Here is an 11,049-nt window from a genome sequence, read left to right on the forward strand (position 1 = left end):
TTATCTGGGAGAAGCAATCCCTCCTTGCTTTTTGATCCTATGACATAGTATATACGCTGTTCTCATAGTAACTTACTTCTGTATTTTCGTGGCTCTAAGAGGGTTATCAAGTATAATCTGCATCACTATCCTCTATACCACAAAGAATGAGAAAACCACGATCAACTAAACTATGACACGCCATCTTGATTTCCAAAGTACAAAAAAAGCGTGTTACAGAATTAATAGATACAGTATCATGAGTAATTTGCATTTCATTTCCCTCACTGGATCATTAAGAGGGAGCTACTATGTCTTGTTCATTTCTATTTCCCCAGGACCTTACACTATGCCCCATGTGTGGTATACACTCAATATGTGTGTGTTACATTGAATTGTTAGCTCATCATATAGGTGTCCTAAAAGACTCCCAAATCTAGTGGCACACTAAGGCTCTTAGTGAAATTTCAGGCCCTGTCTCTACCTTTTGCATATACTTGTAGATCAGTCTTGTTTATAAATCAGACAATAAACAAGACAGCATGTGATCCTAACAGATTCCTCATCTACATACCAGTTAGAAGTAAACATTTTCACTAAAACATTATTTGTTAGATCTCTACTGAGCCTTTTATTCAGTCTATTTGGAGTGCTATGTGGAAAATTTCATATTTGCAACTCTTGAACAATTTACTTCTGAAATTAGGTAAAGAGAAGGAAAAGAAGAAAAGAGAAGGGAGAGAAGGAAAAATCTACTCAAAACTGAAGCCTCTTGTCTTTTTCCCTTGAAGATACCTTAGTCTTAGTGAACCAAAGGATGTTTAAGTAGCTGGATAGGTGGATGGTTGATGGGTGACAGACCAGTCAGTTATGACTACAATAACGCTACATTCAAAATGACACCAAAACGTCAGTGCTACATAATAATACACATTTATTTAATTTACATGGTTCACCTGGGTGTTCTGCCGACCTGGGCTGGACTTACCCACGGATCTGCAGGTCAGCTGGGAGTCAGCTGGTTTAGGCCGGGCTGAGCTGGGATAGCTAGACTGGAGTGGCTTTGTTCCATACGCCTCTCATCTTCTTGGGACCAGAGATGTGTTCTTCTCATGGAAATTGGCACAGCACACAAAAACAAGCAGAAACATATCTGGCTTCTTTAGACCTAGGCTCAGAGCCGCATACTGTCACCTTTACCATATTCTGTGGGCCAAAGCAAGTAATACATCCAAACTAAAGTCAAGAGGCAGGGAGATATACCCTCCCTCTTCAGAAAGGGACTGGCAAATTCACACGTCCAAGGGCTTACTTACAGGACGGGGTGAAGAACTAGGGGTCAGTGATGCGATTGTACCATGTGTAGTAAGAATGGCATATCCTACACATAAATACTGAGTTTACAAAGAATAATCACAAATACGTTCTCATTTAATTTCACAACTAGACCAAAAGGGCAAAGCAGATACAACTGTTGCTACTTTACTAAAGATCAAAGGGAAACTCAGAGGATTTAAGTAACTTGTCCAAGATATATACTGTTAAATGACTGATATAGAATTAAATCAGAATTATCAAGTAAGTTAAACGGATACGGCAAGTGGTTCAGATAGAATTCAAACCATGCTCAATAGCTGCTTGTGGATTACCACATACAATTCCATCGTAGGCCAAGGCTGGTATGTTTCAGGAAAGGGGTACGTCAATTTAGAAGAATAACAATATTGAGCTTTATCTTCAGGAACAATCAACCACACCCGAAGTTTCTAGTGAGTACGCTCTGGCTGATTTCCAGACTACATTTATAAACAAGAATTGCTGCTTGTTTTCACACAAATACATTAATTTGTGAAGGGATTGGGCTAAGAGTCCAAAGAATGATGAAAATCCAAATTGGGAGCAGCACTGAAATGCAAACAGCATCACACACTGATAAACTGCTTATGGATTTTCTGTCTTCGACTGATTGGAAAAAAAAAAAAACTATTTTGAGGTGATGAACTGTAACATGTTGGAAGTAATTGGTTTAGTAAGGAAAAGGGTGTTAATTTAGAAATGTCAATACTACTACCCTCCTGGTAGATTATATATAGACAGAACAAAATCAGAGCTGCCCAATGATCTGATAGTTTATTGTTTCATTTACCACCGTGTATGTCCCAGAGTTGGCACTCAGAATAAATGGGCTTTTGCATTTTCCAGAAACACAAGCGCTTCGCTACCTACTCCCTGCCATTTATATACAGAGGGAGAAAGCATGAAAGTCAAGGTCACCTAACGAAACAGGGATTGGGAGTAGAAGATACAAGGCGAATTGAAATTTCCAATAATCATATCAATAACACTTAGTCAACCTAACCTTCAGAAGAAAGCTTCCCTGAGGTTCTGCAGTTAGTTCTACCCAAGGAGAGGACCACAGTCATTTGATCTCAGAGACTCCTATGTTGTTCTTTTGTTACATTACGTAAATTGAAAGTATTTATTAATGGACTATCTTTATCTCCCATGTTGCATCCTAGACTGTAAGCCTTATGAGAGGAGATCAGTAAGTTTCTGGTTCACCTTTTTTTTTTTTTTACCCCTTGTACCTCCCTACAGCACATTGTCTGTGACCCAAAACGGAGGCGTATAAGAGAGAGCTCGGCTGGGGAGGGGGGCATAAGAGAGAGGTTAGGGGGAGGGCTATAGAGAGAGCTTGGGGGGGGGGGGCTGTGCTCTTGATTCGCTGCCCCAACCCCCTTCCCAATGGCTTCTTGAGAATGAAATCAAAATCCTTAACATAACCCACAAGGCACTGGGTAGTCATGCCCCTTCCTACCTCTTTTTTTCTGTCTCTTGACTTCTTACTTTCCAGCTCCAGATTCATGGTCCTTCACTGTACTTGTTATAGCTCCTTGAGTAAACTGCAACCTCACCTGTCCCAGGGCAACTGTGCACATCTCCCTTTCTGCCCTGAATTCTGAGCACACCCCTGTCCCCTCTTAAATAACCCGTCTCTCAGCTGTAAGTCAACCATCATTACTGACTTCTCAGACCAGGTCAGGCTTCCCATCAGAGTCTCTCATAGAACCCATACTGTTGTTCTCCTCGGTAACCCAAACCACAGTTGTTATTTTTCATTTGTTTGTGCGATTATTTGATTACTATGTTCCCTCTGGACTGTAAGCTTCATGAAGGCAGGAACTGTGATGATTTTTGCTTACCGTACAATACCCAGGATCTTTGCTCTTCACCAAATATCTAGGGCTTAACCTAACTGTGCCTGGCTTTTGGTCCGAACTCAAAAGTATTTATTAAAATGAATGAATCAATAAAAGAAACACATACACATCTTTTACGTCTCTTTTCTCTCTTCCTTAGGGATGAGCACCTAGAGGCAATAGGCCTGGTCCTCAAAATAACTTCCGTTGGTATATCGATAAATTTGAATTCAAGTGACCTTGGTTTTAGCCAAGTCCTAACCAATTGTCCATGGCTTCTCTGCTAATACATGGCAAGAATTTTAACTCACTACAGGCCACCTCTTTGCAATCTTTCAATATATAAAAAGGCACAGAAATATCTATCTCCTTAGAGAGAGAGAGAGAGAGAGAGAGAGACTTCTTTCAAGGTATCACTTCTCACTATCAAACCAATCATTAATGAGCTTTCTAACTCAGACACTTATCACAGTTTATCACTCGTATTTTAAAACTCAGTCTATACCCACCCTGCCACATATGGTCACAGCTTGTTTGCAAAGAATGCTGATCATGCTTTCAAACAAAACTGTTCCCATATGCTGTGATTCATCCCCCCTTCCTGCCTTTGCTTCATTTGTTTTAGAATTGGAGTTTAATTTTGAAAGGGTTGCTGTGACAGGAAGTGACTGGGGGAGGGAGAATTGGAAGAGGCGGATAGATGCGCTGAATGGTGCTTATTAAACCCACAGCCGGGATCAGACTGTTGGATTGGGAAAACCCCTTAAAGGAATACCAAATTCCCACTGAAGCCCTTCCTTCCAGTTTAAACTAGGGGAATGAGGAGGACACAGAAATGGGGGGAAGGCCTTCCTTTCTACCATGCACGATAGTCCCATTATTTACATTATGACTGAATCCAACATATGGTTCAGCTGCTGACCAGACTGACATTTGGAAAAGTGGAAGCATTACCATCTCCAGAGAATATTAATGAAACCAAGGAATGAGGTGGGTGATTGCTTATTACAACTCAGTGCAAGAACTTTTAATGAAGTAAAATGTGATGTAAAACTAACTGAGCATTCTTGGATAATTCATTCCTTCAATAAATACTATTCAGTATCCATTATGCATCATAGCCCTTTCTGGGTATCGGGGATACAATGCTGGTAGAAAAAAAAAAATCCAGATAGATACCCCTGCCCTCACAGAGCTCACATTTTAATGGGGGAGGGCGAAGAATTAAACAACTAAACAAGAATAGGTATGTCAGACTTTGATATGGTTGTGGATGAAGTAAGAAAGGAAGAGCATTACAATGTGAGAGTGAGGTTGGATGGCTGGTATTTTTAAAAGAGTGGACAGAGAAGGTCTCATCTATCAAGTGAAGAAGTAACCCAGGTGGCTGTGGGAGGCAGGAGGCCAATCTAAGTAGATGGAAGAGCAAGTGCAAGAGTCCTGAGGCAGGGACACACTTCGTATGCTCAAGGAACATCAAGGAAGCTAATGGTATGAAAGTGGAATGTCAGAGAGAAACTCAGACAGGTAAAAAGGGACCAAGTTAAATAGAGCTCTGTAAGTTGATTATGAAAACATTATATTGTACTCTGAGAAGGGAAACAATGGAAGGGGTTCGAAAGATGAGTGACGTGATGTGAACTACATTTTTAAAGGTACACTGTGGCTGCCGTGCGGAGACTAGACCACAGTGAGTGGGACAATGGTAGAAGCAGAGTGGTCAGTTAGACAGGAGGCTGCTGGAATAATCCAGACACTCTGTGGCACTCTGCAACATGGTTGTCAGAGAGGAAGTGGTAAACTGGTTTTGGTGGCTGCTGTAACAAATTATCACACACTTGGTGTTCAAGACAACAGAAACTTACTCTGTCGCAGTTCTGGAGCCCAGAAGACCAGAGTCAGTATCACTGGGCCACAAGCTAGGTGTTAGCAAGGCTGTGTGTTCTCTAGACTCCACTTCCTGCCTCTGAGCGCTTCTGGTAGCTGTGCCATTCCTTGACTTGTGGCCACATCTTTCCAATCTTCCAGGCTGACATCTTCTCACCTCTCTCTTCTCCATCTTCATATCCCCCTTCTCCTCTGGGGGAGATCCCAAATCTCCCTCTGTCTCCTCCTTAAGGATACATGTGATTGTATTTAGGTCTCATGTGGATGATCTCCCCATTTCAAGATCGTTAATTTTGTCAATGCTCCAGACCCCCTTTTTAAAGCCATTTTGGGTAATATTCACGGAGTCTAGGGGTTAGGGTATGAATCTTTTGGAGGGGGGGGCTTCTACAGTAGAAGTAGTAAGTCATGGATATTTCTTGAAGGAAGAGCCAATGGGATTTTCTGATCGATTACTTGTTGGGTGGGACAGAGAGGAGTAGAGTACAATCCCGATATTTTTAGCCAGAGCACCTGGACGCTTCCTCAGAGGAAGATTCTGGAAAGAACAGGTTCAGGAAAGCAGATTAGGAGCTCATTTTTCTTATATGTTAGGTTTGAAACATCTATTAAATATCTAAGTGGTGGCTTGAGGAGGGAGTTAGACATAAATCTGGATTCCAGAGAAGGCCAGACAGGGATTAGAAATTTGTGAATCATCAGAGTATGTGTGGAATTAAAGCCACGAGACAAAGTGAGATTACCTAGCATGTGCTTTTGAACTGTGCCCGCTTGGCCAAACAGAACTATATTCCAGAATCTTTTTTCTTGTATGGTTCCATATTAAGACTGACCAAAAAAGAGATGTGCATGAAACTGGGAGGCAGGAGTGAAGCAGCCATCATTACTCTCTGACGGTGTCTGAATAGATGCGGACAGAGACAGACACTTAGGCACTGGTGGCCCCAGCTCTTCTCTACCCTCTCATCCAGCTCCTCTTCCCAACTGGTGGCCCTCTTGGCCAACAGTGGCCCCGAGCCCACCACCAGACTCAGAGGCAACGGCCTTCCCTAGACTTCTCCATCTCTCTGCTGTAGTCCCACAGTAGCAGGTGGATGTGCCTCTGGGAGTCCCAACTCTGTCCGTCACCCCAGTGCTTCCTACTCAGGAATTCTGCTCAGATCTCTTCCTGCCCCATGTCAGACCTTCCTTCCCAAAGGTATAAGGTCTTATCCCAACAATAAATCCCAATTCCATTGTGGTTCTGCTTCTCTGGTTAAACCCTGACTACCCATATACCTGGGGAGTTAATCCAGACAAGGAAAAGTCTAAGAACTGAGCCCTGGGGCTCTCCAAAGTTTGGAAATCAGAGAGAAAAGGAGGCATCAGTGAAGGAAACTAAGCAGGACTGGCCACTGTAGCACCTGACATTTATACAATGGGGAGGGGAAGGGAGGGGGTTCTTAAAGAGAAGGAATATAATATTATAAAAATTAAATATAAAAATAAATATACATTTAGAATGGGAAAAGAGGTTACATCAAATCACAATTTTTAAAAGTTGGAAAATACAATAAATCACATTTTAAATTATTTCACTGTTAATATACCCCTATAATACTTCTACCTGTACATTTTTTGGCTGCTTACTTTTTGATCAGCCTTTCATATTACAATTATTTTATACTGTTACTTTCTACAGAGAAAATAGAAAAATAATCATTCTTCCTTCTAGGATGACTGATCTCAGTTTTTAAATTATTTTTAGTTTGTATGCACAAAATGCATAAAATCTGTGTATTCACAAACAGGCTTCTTTGGTGTTTGTAATCCTGTTAGAAGTCTGGGCTCCACAAAAAGAGAACCTTCTAAATTTGGGCTGTAGTCGTGCTGAGTTTACGTCTCCCTGCTGGTGCCACCTGGATGGCTTCCCAGAACCGAGACCCAGCCACTGCCAGTGTCGCCACCACCCACAACTTTGCTGAGCCCAGTGGGGTCACCACCCGGGGCCCCGTGGGCAAGACGCTACAGCAGGAGCTGATGACCCTCATGACGTCGGGTGACAAAGGGGTTTCTGCCCTCCCTGAATCAGACAACCATTTCAAATGGTTGGGGACCATTCATGGGGCAGTTGACACAGTATTTGAAGACCTGAGGTATAAGCTCTGCCTGGAGTCTGCCAGTGGCTATCCTTACGATGCACCCATGGTCAAGTTCCTCACGCCCTGCTACCACCCAGTGTGGACACCCAGGGTAGCATCTGCCTGGACATCCTCATGGACCATCCTGCTGTCCATCCAGAGCCTGCTGGGAAAAGCCAACACCGAGAGCCCTTTGAACACCCGTGCTGCCAAGCTCTGGAAAGACCCCACGGCCTTTAAGAAATTCCTGCAAGAGTGGCACCCGGGTGGCTCAGCTGGTTAAGCAGCAGGCTCCTGACTTTGGTTCAGGTCACAATCTCATCGCTCAAGTTCGAGCCCCATGTTGGGCTCTGTGCTGACAGCAATGGAGTCTGCTTGGGATTCTCTCTCTCTTCCCCTCCCTTGCTCATGTGCTCTGTTTCTCTCTCTCTCTCTCAAAATAAATAAACTTCAAAAAAATTTTTTTAAAGAAATACCTGCAAGAAACCTACTCAAAGCAGGTCTCTAGCCAAGAACGCTGACTCTCTAGCCTCTCTCCTTGTATTGTCTTTTTATTTCCTCTGTAGAGAGTCTGTCCTTTCCTTCATTTCTGTCTAGGACTCTGTATCTTAAGCTGTGCTGTCATTTTTGAAATTAAGTCTCTGGTTGAGTCCTTGTGTTGAATATATTAAATAGGTTTGTTTTTTTTTTAATAAAAAAACAATCTTCTAAATTTGATTTCAAACAATCCTTATGTTTAAAAAGATTTAAAATATACAGTACATATATAATTGCGTTCTCTTATATTCCTGATAAGAGAGAACTTCCAATTTTAATAAGGTATCAAAGAATCAAATATTACAAAAAGAGAATATGATTTTACCCATCTGATGAAAAGGAGGATTTTGCACCGACTGCTTTTCAAACCTTCTCTTTGACTCTCACGTCCTGGTGCTCTGTGCCAGGGGACAGACACATTAATACCATGATTTGACTTCTGAACAACACCTGTGCGTCTTGATGCCCGTTAAGTCAGCACATTAGGCAGCGGGGGTATTTTTCAAAGCCATTCCTGCCCCAGAGGGATAGAGAGAACTCTACTAGACACAAAAGAAACTACAAAAGAACACAAATGTATCCCACTAAACCCCAACTAAAGCTATCTACAACTCGACTTGCCCTAAGCCCCATCTCCAAAGGGCTTGCAGCCATTCTGCAAGGGAAAATTCGAATTTTCTAACCTGGAAACTTTCAAACATATACACAAGTAGACAGAATAGTGCAATCAATTCCCTATAGTCTCGGTAGGTCAGCCAAAGCAGACCTTCTGGGATGCCCCGTGAGCTAATTTGCTCAGTCAACTTAAATGGCACACTGTGGCGGGGCACCAAGGCCCAGCACCTGTCAATCTTTGTTCGGTAGATCACCCATTTCGGACACGAATGCCTGACTCCGAGAGAGGGAAAATACCCAGGTTCCCAATCAGGCCATATAAATCTTAGTTTTGTCATTTATTTCCTGAAACATTGTCACCTGCAATACTGAGAAATTTCACTGTGTGTGAGTGGAGGTGAGTAAGAAAGTCATTCACTGTATGAAAAGTTCTGTAGAGAACTTCTCTCTACCAAATGCCCAGACTCTTGTCAACCACCAGCAGGCGGGCCCAGAGACCAGACCCTGCAGCTATGGATGAACCACTGTGTGCCCCTAAGGTGAGAACAGAAAGAAGCAAGGCCTCGGATGACCATACGGCTACTTAAGGCCCCAGCTACTCATCTAACAGAAAAACCTCCAGGTCATTCTAACTCACGTCTCTCCCCAAGTCCTGGCTTTTGCCAAATTCTGACCGTTTTTCCTTCACCTTTCTCTATCTGCCCTACTCCTTTCCCTGTTCTTTTGCAGAGGCAGGGTTGTTCGAAGAAAATGTGTAATATGGTTAAAACAAATAGCCAGACATGTTGGGATGAGCATTGGGTGTTGTATGGAAACCAATTTGACAATAAATTTCACATTAAAAAACAACACAAAACAAATAGCCAGACAGGCTCAGAAAAGCCTCAGAACAGTCAGAGCCTGGAGAGGGAGGAGAGAGGAAGAGGAAGACAGTGTGAATCTTGCCTTGGATTGTGGGAGCAGCAGGTGCTAAGGATGGGGAGAACTGAGCTGGTGGATGGATGGCTATGATCTCCGTTGGCTTGTCTGCACCAGGACCATGTGACTGGCGGGGAAAGGGAAAGTCTCAGAGACTCAAATTCCCTGCTCTGTCCATAACCACAGTTCACATCTGTTACAGTCAAGACAGTGTCTTCTCCTCTTCCCTGCCGGGCCTTATGCTGGGTTTCCCGGGGGTATGACCAGGAGCCTACCAAACACTTCCAGGTCCATTATGGAGCACCCCGGATAACCTTGCTACCCTGGAGTCTACCCAGACCTGTCTCCTTCCCTCACAAACCTAGCTCCCCAGCATCACTCTCCCATCTCAGAACATTTCTCCAAATTTACCTTTTTGTTTTTGAGAGAGAGAGAGAGAGAGAGAGAGAGAGAGAGAGAGCGAGCACGTGCATGTGCACACGTGAGCAAAGGCTACGGGCAGAGGGAGAGAGACAGAATACTAAGCAGGCTCCACACCCAGTGAGGAGGCCGACTTGGGGCTCGATCCCATGACCCTGGGATCATGAATGGAGCCAAAACCAAGACTCTGAAGCTTATCCAACTAAACCACCCAGGCACCCCCAAAGTTTCCCTTCCTGACCAAAACTTTACTGCCCAGCCCAACTCCCCACATCTCCTGCCATCCGTCATCAATCTCAAATTCACGCAGGAAGTCTTTTGCTCACAGATTGAACCAGGACATTCTGTTGCTCTGACATTGTCACTTGCCCAAAGAAAGTGCCTTCCCCTAGCCTCGTGTGACACCTCCCACACACGGGCCATTAGCACTCTCAAAGAGCAACACAAAGAAGTGGCTTTGCCGTTTCACAGCAGAAAGTGGAAGATCAGATCCATGAAGTCTGTCCCAATATGAGATTAAATGTGGAAATAACCTTGACATTCGGAAACAGAATTTTTGCCCAAAACTTGGCTTTGAAAGACAGCTGAGCCACTGAGGGGGTCACAAAGACTCAGCAGGACTGAAGACAGGTATTTGTTAGTCTTCAATCAGGATTTGGAAATTGTGGCACTATACAATTTTCTCTAATATTTTTTCTTATAACAGTAACATTGCAGTAAAATTATGATAGAAAATTGAAAAATGTGAAATAGCTTATAAAAGAAAACGAAACCAGCTCTGATCCCACGAAATGGAAATAACTATTACTGTTTTAGTGTATTGCCTGCATGTGCTTTTCTACTCATACGTAATACGTTATGACAGCTTATTTACATACATATAGCGCGAATTCCTTATTAACATAAATAGTTTGAATTATATCTTATGGGTATATTGTGCATCCCTGAGAATGCTAAAGAACAGCGTTACATGTCATTATGTAAATACTTAACTTTTTAAATGAGTTCATTGATACCTGACTACTCCTATAGAAAGTTTATGGCATTCTCAGATCAACAGAGCAGTGATCTACAGAGTATGGCTAAGCAGCTGTATGACCTTGGGCAAGTGTCTTAAATCTTGTGTGCCTCAGTTTCCTCCATTTAAAATGAGGATAATAGGGGCGCCCGGGTGGCTCAGTCGGCTAAGCATCTGACTCTTGATTTTGGCTCAGGCCATGATCTCACGCTTGATTTTGGCTCAGGCCATGATCTCACGGGTTCGTGAGATTGAGCCCCGCCCTGGACTCTACACGGACAGCACAGAGCCTGCTTGGGATTTTCTCTTACTCCCTCTCAATCTCCCTCTCTCTCTGCCCCTCCCCCACCTGCAC

At 43.2% G+C, this 11,049-nt stretch overlaps 1 long non-coding RNA gene and 1 pseudogene across 1 annotated transcript in view; one reads left to right on the top strand and one right to left on the bottom strand.

Moving 5' to 3' along the window:
- Positions 1-1,126, bottom strand: part of LOC109275646 (uncharacterized) — a 30,741-nt gene extending 29,615 nt beyond the window's left edge. The window contains exon 1 of the long non-coding RNA XR_002084294.2: positions 968-1,126. This is a non-coding gene — a long non-coding RNA (uncharacterized LOC109275646). The remainder of the gene's footprint in view (positions 1-967) is intronic.
- Positions 1,127-6,968: 5,842 nt separating this feature from the next.
- On the top strand, positions 6,969-7,707 carry LOC109275586 (ubiquitin-conjugating enzyme E2 C-like; annotated as a pseudogene).
- The last annotated feature ends 3,342 nt before the right edge of the window (positions 7,708-11,049 follow it).

This window comes from Panthera pardus, unplaced genomic scaffold (genome assembly GCF_024362965.1).
Source record: "Panthera pardus isolate Hobbes unplaced genomic scaffold, ASM2436296v1 HiC_scaffold_15, whole genome shotgun sequence".
Classification (NCBI taxonomy): domain Eukaryota; kingdom Metazoa; phylum Chordata; class Mammalia; order Carnivora; family Felidae; genus Panthera; species Panthera pardus.